The sequence below is a fragment of the Pongo abelii genome, chromosome 9 (assembly GCF_028885655.2).
Source record: "Pongo abelii isolate AG06213 chromosome 9, NHGRI_mPonAbe1-v2.0_pri, whole genome shotgun sequence".
Taxonomy (NCBI): Eukaryota; Metazoa; Chordata; class Mammalia; order Primates; family Hominidae; genus Pongo; species Pongo abelii.
The window spans coordinates 78,991,480-79,006,542 of NC_071994.2; the positions used below are offsets into that span (position 1 = coordinate 78,991,480).

The window sequence follows — 15,063 nt, forward strand, 5'->3', positions numbered from 1 at the left end:
ATGTGTCTTTATAGCAGCATGATTTATAATCCTTTGGGTATATACCCAATAATGGGATGGCTGGGTCAAACGGTATTTCTAGTTCTAGATCCTTGAGGAATCGCCACACTGTCTTCCACCATGGTTGAACTAGTTTACACTCCCACCAACAGTGTAAAAGTGTTCCTATTTCTCCACATCCTCTCCAGCACGTGTTGTTTCCTGACTTTTTAATGATCACCATTCTAACTGGTGTGAGATGGTATCTCATTGTGGTTTTGATTTGCATTTCTCTGATGGCCAGTGGTGGTGAGCATTTTTTCATGTGTTTTTTGGCTGCATAAATGTCTTCTTTTGAGAAGTGTCTGTTCATGTCCTTCGCCCACTTTTTGATGGAGTTGTTTGTTTTTTTCTTGTAAATTTGTTTGAGTTCTTTCTAGATTCTGGATACTAGCCCTTTGTCAGATGAGTAGATTGCAAAAATTTTCTCCCATTCAGTAGGTTGCCTGTTCACTCTGATGATAGTTTCTTTTGCTGTGCAGAAGCTCTTTATTTTAATTAGATCCCATTTGTCAATTTTGGCTTTTGTTGCCATTGCTTTTGGTGTTTTAGACATGAAGTCCTTGCCCATACCTATGTCCTGAATGCTATTGCCTAGGTTTTCTTTTAGGGTTTTTATGGTTTTAGGTCTAACATGTAAGTCTTTGATCCATCTTGAATTAATTTTTGTGTAAGGTGTAAGGAAGGGATCCAGTTTCAGTTTTCTACATATGGCTAGCCAGTTTCCCCAGCACCATTTATTAAATAGGGAATCCTTTCCCCATTGCTTGTTTTTGTCAGGTTTGTCAAAGATCAGATGGTTGTAGATGTGTGGTATTATTTCTGAGGGCTCTGTTCTGTTCCATTGGTCTATATCTCTGTTTTGGTACCAGTACCATGCTGTTTTGGTTACTGTAGCTTTGTAGTATAGTTTGAAGTCAGGTAGAGTGATGCCTCCAGCTTTGTTCTTTTGGCTTAGGATTGACTTGGCAATGCGGGCTCTTTTTTAGTTCCATATGAACTTTAAAGTAGTTTTTTCCAATTCTGTGAAGAAAGTCATTGGTAGCTTGATGGGGATGGCATTGAATCTATAAATTACTTTGGGTAGTATGGCCATTTTCACGATATTGATTCTTCCTACCCATGAGCATGGAATGTTCTTCCATTTGTTTGTGTCCTCTTTTATTTCATTGAGCAGTGGTTTGTAGTTCTCCTTGAAGAGGTCCTTCACATCCCTTGTAAGTTGGATTCCTAGGTATTTTATTCTCTTTGAAGCAATTGTGAATGGGAGTTCACTCATGATTTGGCTCTCTGTTTGTCTGTTATTGGTGTATAAGAATGCTTGTGATTTTTGCACATTGATTTTGTATCCTGAGACTTTGCTGAAGTTGCTTCTCAGCTTAAGGAGATTTTGGGCTGAGACGATGGGGTTTTCTAGATATACAATCATGTCATCTGCAAACAGGGACAATTTGACTTCCTCTTTCCCTAACTGAATGCCCTTTGTTTCTTTCTCCTGCCTGATTGCCCTGGCCAGAACTTCCAACACTATGTTGAATTGGAGTGGTGAGAGAGGGCATCCCTGTCTTGTGCCAGTTTTCAAAGGGAATGCTTCCAGTTTTTGCCCATTCAGTATGATATTGGCTGTGGGTTTGTCATAAATAGCTCTTATTATTTTGAAATATGTCCCATCAATACCTAATTTATTGAGAGTTTTTAGCACGAAGGGCTGTTGAATTTTGTCAAAGGCCTTTTCTGCATCTATTGCGATAACCATGTGGTTTTTGTCTTTGGTTCTGTTTATATGCTGGATTACGTTTATTGATTTGCATATGTTGAACCAGCCTTGCATCCCAGGGATGAAGCCCACTTGATCATGGTGGATAAGCTTTTTGATGTGCTGCTGGATTCGGTTTGCCACTATTTTATTGATGATTTTTACATCGATGTTCCTCAGAGATATTGGTCTAAAATTCTCTTTTTTTGTTTTGTCTCTGCCAGGCTTTGGTATTAGGATGATGCTGGCCTCATAAAATGAGTTAAGGAGGATTCCCTCTTTTTCTGTTGATTGGAATAGTTTCAGAAGGAATGGTACCAGCTCTTCATCGTACCTCTGGTAGAATTCAGCTGTGAATCCGTCTGGTCCTGGACTTTTTTTGGTTGGTAGGCTATTATTGCCTCAATTTCAGAGCCTGTCATTGGTGTATTCAGGGATTCATCTTCTTCCTGGTTTAGTCTTGGGAGAGTGTATGTGTCCAGGAATTTATCCATTTCTTCTAGATTTTCTAGTTTATTTGCATAGAGGTGTTTATAGTATTCTCTGATGGTAGTTTGTATTTCTGTGGGATCAGTGGTGATATCCCCTTTATCATTTTTTGTTGTGTCTATTTGATTCTTCTCTCTTTTCTTCTTTATTGATCTTGCTAGCGGTCTATTAATTTTGTTGATCTTTTCAAAAAACCAGCTCCTGGATTGATTGATTTTTTGAAGGGTTTTTTGTGTCTCTACCTCCTTCTACTTTATATGGTATCAACATCACTACCCCTGCTTTTGTATTACTTCTATTTCTTTGATGTATTTTTTATATATTTTTGCCCATTATTTTATGCCCCCTTCACTGCTTCCCCAAATATATACATATTTCATATATATATATATGAAACTTCACTATTCTGACTGAAGTGGGCAGTCTTCAATTAGAAATCTTGTAAGCCACTTAAAATCTTTACTCTCTCTATAAAATAGACCCCCCAACATGCAGCCTATTTCCATATAAAATTAGGGTAAAAACAGAAAATGAGAATCAAAACCATTTGGGTGATAGAATTTCTTCTCCACAGCAAACTATGAAACAGAAGGAAGATGTAATACAATACTCCTAACTGAATTAAGTTGCCTCAAACAAAGAAATGTTTCAAAAATGTAAAAACTAATAACAGAAATAGCTCAATTCCTCTCCTCAAAAAAGACGAAACAAAATTAGAATTCATCGAACTTAATAAAGAAATTAAGACTAAATTACAGTGTGCTTGAGGGAGAGTAGAGTCTACTGAATATTTAATAAGGGCTGTTGTAGAAAGTCAGAGAAACAAGCAAGAAAATTAAAAGGAGATAAAGAAATAAAAAGGGTCAGAGAGAAAAGGATTGAAATGGAAGACAAGCAGAAAAGATCCAACATGCATATAATTGGAGTCCCTAGGTGGCATGGGGGAAACCAGTGGAACATAATTATATTTAAAATTATAATTCAAGACAACTTTCTAGAAATGAAAAAAGACTTTAATATGTATATTGAAAGGTCCAGTTTTGCCTGGTAAACTGATTTAGAATGATCAATTTTGAGATAGAGCCTAGTAAAACTATTGGATTGTAAAAATGAAATTATTGTCAAAGCTCTTGGAAATAAGCCTTGATTACTTACAAGGGACCAAAAATTAGACTGGCATCAGACCTTATCAGTAATATACAAAGAAAATACCAGTGGAGCAGCATTTTCTAAAAAAAATGAAGAGGAAGTATAAGCCACGTATTTTATATTCCAACCAGGTTGTTCTCCAGGTGCTCTAGTTATAGAAAAACAGTTTTAAACCTACAAATACTCATTGAATACTGTACACATGACTCTGTCCTGATTAATCCACTGTTACTGCACTGTTCAATTTAGTAGCTGCTAGTCACATGTTGTAATTTAAATTAATTACATTTAAATAAAATGTAAAATTCAGTTCCTTTGTCACACTAGCCACATTTCAAGTGTTCAATACCCACATATGACTTGTGACTACTATGTTGGGCAGTGCAGATATAGAACATCTTCATTACTGCAGAAAGTTCTACCGGCCACACTGTACTAGAATGTCCATCCAGTCATGAGTACTGAAAAAGCCTTAATGCAAAAATAATTCCTAAAACAACAACAAAACACTCTGTATTAGTTTGTTTTCATGCTGCTGATAAAGACATACCCGAGACAAGGAAGAAAAGTCCATACTGGACTTACAGTTCCACATGGCTGGGGAATCATGGCCTTACAATCATGGCAGAAAGCAAGGAGGAGCAAGTCACTTCTTACATGAATGGTGGCAGGCAAAGAGAGAGCTTGTGCAGGAAAACTCCCATTTTCTAAAACCATCAGCTCTTGTGAGACTTATTCACTATCATGAGAACAGCATGGGAAAGACTCACCCCCATAATTCAATCACCTCCCACCGGGTTCCTCCCATGATACATGGGAATTGTGGGAGTTACAATTCAAGATGAGATTTGGGTGGGGACACAGCCAAACCATATTGCACCCCTTTCCTAAATATCAAAAGAATTTATCTTAAAGAGTGAAAAAGGGCCGGGCACAGTGGCTAATGCCTGTAATCTCAGCACTTTGGGAGGCCAAAGCAGGTGGATTGTGTGAGCCCAGGCATTCAAGACCAGCCTGGGCATCATAGTGAGACCCTGTCTCTTTAAAAAAAAAAAAAAAGAAAAGAAAAGAAACAAAAAAGAAAAAAGTGAAAAAGACACATTGCTTAGGGAAAGATGGTAAATATAAAATAAAACGTGATAATTATAATAAAACAATATGACAGAGTTGTTTAACTTAACTATAAAAAAAAGATATATTTCATCAAGCCTGGGCAACATAGTAAACCCTTGTCTCTACAGAAAATTAGTCAGGCATGGTGGCACATGCCTGTAGTCCCAGCTACTCAGAAAGCTGGGGTGAGAGGATTGCTTGAGCCTAGGAGGTCATGGCTGCAGTGAGCCAAGATTTTACCACTGCACTCCTGCCTGGGTGACAGAGTGAGACCCTGTCTCAAAAAAAAAAAAAGATTTTCAAATTGGCTCACAAAGCAAAAGCAAGACCCAAGTTTATGCTATGTGCAAAAGATACACCTAAAACAAAGTGATTTAGAAAAGTTTGACATAAAATAATGAGCAAAAATATATCAAAGAAATAGAAATAATAAAAAAGCAGGGGTAGTGATGTTGATACCATATAAAGTAGAATTCCCTTCAAAAAGCATTATATGTGACAAAGAAGCACTTTATAATGCTAAAAGCCATGATTTACAATGAAAATATAACAGTTATTAATGTCTCTGTAACAAATAATATAGCCACCACCTTTATGTGGCAGAAATTGTGGGGGGGCACAAGAAGAAATAAAAACAGATAAATAATAGAAGATTTTATGCTACACTAGGTACAAGAGAAGTCAAGTGACCAAAAAAAAAAAAAAATTTAAGAAGACCTAAGCAACACAACTAATAAGGCAGATCTTAAAGATTTATGCTGAACTTTACATCCTGATAATAGAGACTATACCCCGTCTCAAGTTAGAATGTTCATAAAAACAGAAAACATGATGGATATAGTAATTACCCTAATTTGATCACTGTACATTATATGTATCAAAACATCACTATGTACTCCATGAATATGTACAATTATTTGCCAATTAAAAAATAAAATTTAAAAAATTCCAAAAAAAAACAAAGAAAACAGTAATGTCCATGAAGTAGAAATATTAAAGCAACATTCTTTGATCACAGTGCATCTACACTAGAAATCAACAACTAAAAACTAGAAAAAGGCTTCTATTTGAAATTATAGAATCTTCTATTTATTATTGGTTAAAAGGGAAAATGGAAACTGAATTATGGAATTTCTGAAATATATTTGCAGTGAAAACTCTGCATATCAGAATCTATGGGGATTTATTTCAAACAGCCATCAAGGATACTTCATAGACTTAAACATTTAATGAAAATAAAAGAGAAAATGTGAAAGGAGAAAATTTAATTAAAACCTCAACTCAAAAGGTAATTAAACAAGACAACAAAGTAAACCAAATGAACATTAAAAGGAGGAAATTATCAAGATAAAAGCAGAAATTAACAAAATAGAGACATAAATCAGTGGTACCAAGAAAAAAATAACATAAATGACTCTAATAAAAATACCAATAAGCTTTTTTCTCCTTTGAATTAGACAAGTTGATAGTAAAGTCTGTATGAAAAAATAAACATGCGAGGATATCTAGGAAATCCCTAAAAAATAGGAGAGCCCTGAGGGAGTACTAGCCCTACCAGATATGAAAACAAATTATTAGAATAGTATAGCACTGATATTCCAATAGACCGTACAGTGGAGTTTTTAAAAAGTACAGAAATAGACCCAAACCTATATTGGGGTTTAGTATAGCACTGATACAAAAGTAATTCCTAAAACAACAACAAAACACCCTGTATTCGTTTGTTTTCATGCTGCTGATAAAGACATACCCGAGACTAGGAAGAAAAAGAGGTTTACTGGACTTACAGTTCCACATGGCTGGGGAATCGTGGCCTTACAATCATGGCAGAAAGCAAGGAGGAGCAAGTCACTTCTTACATGTATGGTAGCAGGCAAAGAGTAGATTAGAATTAGAATATTATAGCACTGATATTCCGATAGACCATACAGTGGAGTTTTTAAAAAGTACAGAAGTAGACCCAAACCTATATTGGGGTTTAGTATTAATAAAGATGGCATCTCTAGTCACTGGGGCAAAGATGATGGTTTTAATAAATGATGCTGAGGAAAAGAATTGGATGTATGCCTTATACATAAGAATAAATTCTAAATTGATAAGAAGGCTAAAAGTAAAAATAAAAATCTTACAACTACTAGGAGAAAACGTGTGTGCATTCTTACATGGGGAAGAATCTTTGGGGAAAGACTTTCTATGATTCAAAATTCAGGTATAAGAAAGGAAAAGGTTGACAAATTATGTAAAATAAAAAAACTTGTTATATAACATTTACGTTGTATTAAAAAATAAAGTCGCTTTTGCATGACAAAAAATAGCATAAGCAAACTCAAAAGCAAAAGGCCACATGGTAAAAATATTCACAAGAAAAGGTTTAATATCCCTAATATACAATTTTTCTTTTCTTTCTTTGTTTTTTTTTTTTTTTAAGACAGAGTCTCGCTCTGTTGCCCAGGCTACAGTGCAGTGGCGCAATCTTTGCTTGCTGCACCCTCCCCCTCCTGGGTTCAAACAGTTCTCCTGCCTCAGCCTCCCGAATAGCTGGGATTACAGAATGCGCCACCATGCCCAGCTAATTTTTGTATTTTTAGTAGAGATGGGATTTCCCCATGTTGGCCAGGCTGGTCTTGAACTCCTGACCTCAAGTGATCTGCCCACTTCAGCTTCCCAAAATGTTGGTATTACAGGCATGAGCCACTGTGCCCGGCCAATAATTTTAAGCATTGAATTATAAAAAGATGAAAAATTCAATAGGAAAAAGTGGTCAAAGACAGAAAATTCTCCAAGAAAGATATAAAAAATAGCTCACAAGTATAAGAAAAAATATTCAGTTTACTTAATAAGAGAAATGCTAATGAAAACTACACTGATACATTATTTCTCATTTATTAGATGGGCAAAGTGTCAGACTCTTGACAACACTATTTTGGCAAGGCTGTGGGAGAAATAGGCATTCTTCATGCATTGCTGATGAGAACACAGTTTTTGAAGCTGAATTTGGCAATATCTGACAACTATATATGCATTTATCCTTTGACTCAACAATCATACTTCTAAGAATTTTCTGTGAAGATATGCCATCAACAGTTCAAAATTAAATGTACACAAGGTTACTGCAGTATTATTTGTAATTACAAAATAATGTGAACAGACTTACGAAAATTGGTTGAATAAACTGGTATATGTACATCATAAGTACCATGAAGATGTAGAAAGGATGAGAAATGTCACTGAACTGATATGGATATGTTAAGTAAGTAAAAGATGAGAATGTAAAATAATATTTAAAAAGTTGGTATACAACTTTTTTGCTAATAAAAAGAAAATATACACATTACTTATTTTTTCAAAAAATAAGATGAACCAGAAAATAATGAAACTGTCTACTGCAGGGGGTGGGTAGAAATGGTGTGGAAAAGATAGAGGAGAGAGTGACACTTCTGAGTATGTATGTTTGTATTTTTACTTCAAAAGTATGTTACTATTTCACATATTCAAAAATGTAACTAGATTATCCAGACTAAATCTGATTAACTTTTGAAATAGTATTATTATTACATATCCCCAATCTGAAAACAAAAGAAAACCTCGCTTTGCTATGTTTATTTACTATATGTTTATTGTTGGTAGTGGTATAGGTATAGCAGTTCTGAAGCTGTCTTTGTATGCATTTTAGGATTTTGTTTTTTGGGGTTGTTTGTTTGTCGTGGTTGTTGTTTTGAGACAGGTTCTCACTCTGCCGCTCAGGCTGGAATGCAGGGGTGCAATCATGGCTCTCTACAGCCTTGACCTCAGGGTTCAAACAATCCTCCCACCTTGGTCTTCCTAGTAGTTGGGACTTCAAGCATGCATCACCATGCCTGGTTAATTTTTGTATTTTTTTGTAGAGATGGGGTTTCACCATGTTGCCCAGGCTGGTTTGGAACTCCTGGGCTCAAGCAATTCGCTCACGTTGGCCTGTCAAAATGCTGAGATTACAGGCTTGACCCATTGCATTAGAAAAGGAAATGAAAAACTTTTTTTTGAGACAGGGTCTTGCTCTGTCACCTAGGCTGGAATGCAATGGTACTATCACGGCTTACTGCGGCCTCAACCTCCCAGGCTGAAGCAATCCTTCCACCTCAGCCTCTGAAGTAGCTGGGACTACAGGTGTGCACCACTACACCCGGCTTACTTATTTATTTATTGGTAGAAACGGGTCTCCCTATGTTGCCCAGGCTGGTCTTGAATTCCTGGCCCCAAGAAATCTTCATGCTTCAGCCTCCCAATGTGTTCAGATTACAGGTGTGAGCCAGCAGGTCTGGCCTTGAAAACCTATATTGATATTGTTAGGAGCTAGGATTCTCACTGTGGAAGAAGGGAGATACAGATTTGGATGAGCGAAGGCAAGGAAAAAACCCTGTGGTACTGGATTGGAGTTAGAGGTATCAGCATGCTTTTTTTTATTGATTTCAAATGCTCTATTGTCTGAAAGGGCCTGGGAGCAATGACGGCTTAGTAGCAACGAACATACCTATTAATAGTGCTAGGCTTTGGTTTTTAAGTCTTTCTGCACTGAAAGGAACCAAAACTTCTTGGAGAAGTGGCCAATTTTTGGGCTAAGGCAGGGAAAGTACAAGATAAGCCTGGAACGTCTTGTCAGAAAGTAAGAAAGTGCTAAAGAAAAAAAAAAATGAGGGAATCACGTCAAAGTAACACAGAAGGCAGTTTGGCCAAACCAAGACAATCTGAACTTAATAATCTGAAAAATAACAGTAATAGATTTTAACATGTGGTATAAAAAAAATCCATGAGTTCCTATGATCCTAAAAAACACAAATGGGGTGAGAAGAGAAAGCTTTAAACAAGTAGAATGCCAACTAATAAATGTAAACAGAATGATAAAATAACTGATTTAGGCAAGAGTCATCAGTGAATATAAAACTATTGGGTCAGAGTGTTTGGTCAACAAGATAATTACAACTTCACAGTATCTCCTCACAGATTACTCATTATTTACAAAGGGAAGAATGTTAACAGTGGGGAAATCTGGCAGATACCATCTTGTTTACAAGTAATCAAAGTTAACCGCATTAATAATGGTACATCCAGCCTGGGCAACATAGTGAGACCTTGTCTCTGCAAAACAAAAATCTTTTAAATTAGACAGGCATGGTGGTGCATGCCTGTAGTCTCAACTAGTCAGAAGGCTGAGGTAGGAGGATTCCTTGAGTCGAGGAGGTGGAGGCTGCAGTGAGCCAGGATTGTGCCACTGCACTCCAGCCTGGTGACAGAGTGAGATGCTATCTCTAAAAAACAAACAAACAAAAACAAAGGAACAAACTGACAGCAGGTTCTTCCTGGTGTGATATACCGAAAAGGAAACATCATTATACAGTATTATTGCCAAAAGTGCTGAATGAAATTAAGAGAATATAACCAGAAAAAAACAAATTGAGGAGCAATTTATAAAACAACTGTCCTGTGTGCTTCTAAAATGTTAGTGTCATGAAAAACAAATAATTCATCTTGAATTGTTCCAGATTAAAAGAGACATGACAGCTAAATGCAATATGTAATCACAGATTAGATTCTGGGTTGGGGCATGAGGGGAAGAAGCTCTACAGGGACAATATTGGATGAATCAGTGAAAGTTGAATAATGACTTTACAATAGATAATAATACTACATTAATGATAAATTTCCTGAATTTGCTTATTATAATATGATCATATAAGAGAATGTCCATGCTTAGGAGATACATCCTGAAGTATTTAGAGGTAAAGAGTCATGCTCTCTGCAACTTACTTTCACATAGTTGAGCAAAATAACAATATGTTTATTGCTTTATTTTAGATACTTAAATTTTTTTTTTTTAAATAGAGATGGGTTCTCACTATGTTGGCCTAGGTTGGTCTTGAACTCCTGGCCTCAAGCAGTCCTCCCACCTCAGCCTCCCAAAGTGCTAGGATTACAGGCATGAGCCACCGCACCCAGCCAACTTTTTAAATATATTGAGAGATAAAGATAAAATGCAAAATGTTAATAATGAGTAAACCTAATTTAAGGGTGTATAGGAGTTCATTGTAATACTTTTGTAACTTTTTTTTCTAAATGGGAAATGGGTTAAAATATTTTTTAAATAAAATGTGTAATTGTTTTAAAAGAATTGTTGAACATTTTAAAAGATTTATTGGTATACTGTCATCAACCATAAGTACATATAGACAATAGTATGTATAGTCTATAGTATACCAAGCAACTTAACAATGAATGAGAGTTTTGGAATAAGTAAAGCTAGGAACAGAAGTGGGTAGCGATTATAGGAGTATTTTTCTGACTTAACAATCCTTCTCTTCTTATCCACCAACCCTGGTGGTAAATGACTTCTTCCTCTATGCTACTTCTATACCTTACTCTTACTTTTTGGATTGCAGTTATATCACTGTATGTGGTACTGTCATAATCTGTTTTTAAGTATCTGTCCCTTCTATAAGACGAAGCTTCCTAAAAGTAGGGTTGAGTTTTATTCTTCTGGATTTTCTGCATGCAGCAATACCTGGTACAAACTAAACACATGTGAATGTTCGATGGATAAGTGAATGAAAAAAAATGAATGCTTTATTTTAAACACCTCTAAACATTAGGCAAATTTTGCTAAAACTTCTTATATTCTTGTTTGAATTTTACACTGAGTTAAGTCTCCCCACCAAATATGTGTGTGTATAAACACACACACACACACACACACACAGACACACACACACACACACAGAAAGCAGAGAAGAGAAGGGGAGAAGAGAGAGAAACACAACTTTACCTGGAAACAGAGATTTTATTTCAAATCAAGGATATTTGCTGAATACCATAACAAGATTTTCAGTTTTTTATTTTTTGACAAAAACCCATAACAACTGCTTAACTGATATGCACTTAGTTGTTGGTGTTGAAAGAGATTTTGTAGAAAGAAGTGGGAATTTCGGCTTTGTGGAGAAATATTTCAGAAACAGACAATAATTTATGAGGTTTCTGGTTTAGAGCATAGATCCACTAAGAATTTAGTCATTTTAAAATTTATTTGAAAAATATTTACTGAATATCTATTATGTGCTAGTTATAATTCTCAAAACCAATGTTCATTGGAGCTTATAGTCTAGCATGGGGAGACAGAAATTAATTAGATAATTTTAATTTTTTATTTTTATTTATTATTATTTTTTGAGACAGAGTCTTGCAGTGTAGTTTGAAGTCAAGCAATATGATGCCTCCAGCCTGTTCTTTTCACTTGAGGCAATATGATGCCTCAGCCTTGTTCTTTTCTCTTTCACTTAGGATTGCTTTGGCTATTCTGGCTCTTTTTTGGTTTCATATGAACTTTAGAATAGGTTTTTTCTAATTTTGTGGAAAATGACAATATTTTGATAGGGATTTCATTGAACCTGTAGATTGATTTGGGCAGTATGATCATTTTAATGATATTAATTCTTCCAATCCATGAGCCTGGGATGTCTTTCCATTTGTTTGTGTCCTCTACAATTTGTTTCATCAGTGTTTTGTAATTTTCCTTGTAGAGCTCTTTTATCTCCTTGGTTAAATATATTTCTAGGTATTTTATTATTATTATTATCATTATCATTATTTAACTACTGTAAATGGAATTGCTTTCCTGATTTGGCCCTCCAATAGATCATTGTTGGTTTATAGAAATATTATTGATTTATGTACATTGATTTTGTATCCTGAAACTTTACCGAATTCATTGATCAAATCTGAGAGTCTTTTTGGTGGAGTCTTTAGGATTGTCTGGATATAAGATCATATAGTCAGCAAACAGGGCTACTTTGACTTCTTCTTTTCCAATTTGGATGTCTTTTATTTTTTTCTTTTGCCTGATTGCTCTGGCTAGAACTTCCATACTATATTGAATAAGAGTGGTGAAAGTGGGCATCCTTGTCTTGTTCCAGTTCTTAGAGGGAATGCTTTCAACTTTTCCCCATTAAGTAGTATGATGTTGGCTATGGATTTGTTGTATATGGCCTTTATTATGTTGATATATGTTCCTTCTATGCCTTGTTGAGGATTTTTGTTATGAAAGGATGTTGAGTTTTAATGGATATTTTTTTTGCATCTATTGAGATGATCATATGGTTTTTGTTCTTCATTCTTTTTATGTGATGATTTGCATTTATTGATTTGCATGTGTTGATTTTTGTATTTGCATATGTTTAACTATCCTTGCCTCCCTGGGATAAATGCCACTTGATCATGGTGTATTATGTTTTTGATGTGCTGTTGGATTTGATTTGTTAGTATTTTGTTGAGGTTTTTTATGTCTATGTTCATCAGAGATATTGGTCTGTAGTTTTCTTTTTTGTTTTTGTGTCCTTGTCTGGTTTTGGTATCATGGTGATTCTGGCTTTGTAGAATTAAGAAGAATTCCCTCCTCCTTGATTTTTTGGGGTAGTTTCAGGAGGATTGGTATTAGTTCTTCTTTGTATGTTTGGTAGAAGTCAGCTGTGAATCCATCTACTCCTAGACTTTGTTTTGTTGGGAGATTTTTTTTTTAAATCACTGATTCAATCTCACTAGTAATTATTGATCTATTCAGGAGTTTCATTTCTTCCTGGTTTAATTTGGGGAGGTTGTATGTTTCCCAGAATTTATCTATTTCCTCTAGGCAGAGTGTATAGTTGTTTATAATAGTCTCTGATGATCTTTTGTATTTTTGTGGTATCAATTGTAATGTCTCCCTTTTCATTTCTGATTTTTATTTGGATCTTCTCTCTTCTTGGTTAGTCTAGCTAGTGGTTTATCAATCTTGTTTATCTTTTCAAAGAACCAACTTTTCATTTTGTTGATCCTTTGCTTTTTTTGTTTGTTTGTTTGTTTCATTTATTTCTGCTCTTATCTTTGTTACTTCTTTTCTTCTGCTAACTTTGGGTTTGGTTTGTTCTTGTTTTTCTAGTTCCTTGAGGTGGGACATGAATTGTTAATTTATGATCTTTCTACTTTTTTGATGTAGGGTTTTAATGCTGTCAACTTCCCTCTTAGCACTGCTTTTGCTGTATACCACCAGTTTGGGTGTGTTGTTTCCATTTTCATTTATTTCAAAAGATTTTAAAATTTCTATCTTACTTCCTTCATTGGCCTAGCGATCATTCAGAAGCATGTTGTTTAATTTCTGTGTGTTTGTATAGTTTCCAGAGTTCCTTTGGTAGTGATTTCTAGCTTTATTCCACTGTGATCTGAGAAGGTACTTAATATGATTTTGATTTTTTAAAAAATTTTAAGACTTATTTTGTGGCCTAACATGGTATATCTTATACAGTGTTCCATGTGCTGATGAAAATAATATATATTCTGTAGTTGTTGTGTAGAATGTTCTGTAAATATCTGAAAAGTCCATTTTGTCTAAAGTCCAGTGTTTCTTTGCTAATTTTATCTTGATGATCTATCTAGTGCGGTGAGTGATGTGTTGAAGACCCCCCCACCCACTATTATCATATTGCTGTATACTTCTTTCTTTAGGTCTAATAATACTTGTTTTATGAATTTGGGTGCTCTGATGTTGGGTGCATATATATTTAAGATTGTCATATTCTCTTGCAGAATTGATACCTTTATCATTATATAATGACCTTTGTCTTTTTTTTTTTTTTACTGTTTTTGATTTTAAGTCTATTTTATCTGATATAAGTATAGTTATTCCTGTGCACTTTTGATTTCTGTTTTCGTAGAATGTCTTTTTCCACCCCTTTACTTTCAGTCTATATGTGTCTTTATAGGTAAGTTGAGTTTCTTGTATGTAGATATAGCTGGATCATGCTTTCTAAAATCCATTCTGTCAATCTATATATTTTAAGTGGATCATTTAATCCATTTACATTCAAGGTTAATATTGATATGTGAGGCTTTGTTCCTGTCCATTGTTAATTGTTTTCTAGTTGTCTTTTTGTCTTTGTGGTTTAATGAAATTCTATTGTGTTCCCATTTGATTCTTTTCCTCCTTTGTGCAATTGTTTTATAAGACTTATGAGTTTTATATTTTCATGTGTTTTCAGGATGGTGATTATTGACCTTTCGTTTCCATGTTTAAGACTCCTTTGAGTATTTCCTGAAGGACCAGTCTAGTGGTAACAAATTCTCTCTGTGTTTGCTTCTCTGGGAAAGACTTTATTTTGCCTCCATTTGTGAAACTTATTCTGGCAGGATATAAAATTTTTGGCTGATTCTTTTTTTCTTTCAGCACTTTGATAATCCCATTCCATTCTCTTCTGGCCTGTAAGGTTTCTATTAGAAAGTCTGCTGTTAGTTTGATGGGGTTTCCTTTATATTGACTAGATGCTTTTCTCTTACTAATTTTAAAATTATTTCTTTTACTTTGACTTTTGACATTCTGAATATAATATGCCATAGTGATGTCCTCTTTGCAGTGTATTTGCCTGGGGATTGCTGGGCCTCCTGAATCTGGGTGTCTAACTCTCTTGCTTGACTTTGAAAGTTTTTATTGACTATTTCCTTAAATATGTTTTCTGAACTTT

The 15,063-nt window shown here is 35.0% G+C and overlaps 1 protein-coding gene across 3 annotated transcripts in view; it reads left to right on the top strand.

Moving 5' to 3' along the window:
- The window catches only part of ACER3 (alkaline ceramidase 3), a 165,695-nt gene that overhangs the window by 67,509 nt on the left and 83,123 nt on the right, over positions 1–15,063 (top strand). Inside the window, exon 2 of one of the 3 annotated variants that reach the window (XM_054524855.2) lies at positions 2,020–2,177. The exons of the other annotated variants lie outside the window; for them this stretch is intronic. The gene's annotated coding sequence lies outside the window, so the exon portion shown is untranslated. The remainder of the gene's footprint in view (positions 1–2,019; positions 2,178–15,063) is intronic. 3 annotated transcript variants of the gene reach the window in all.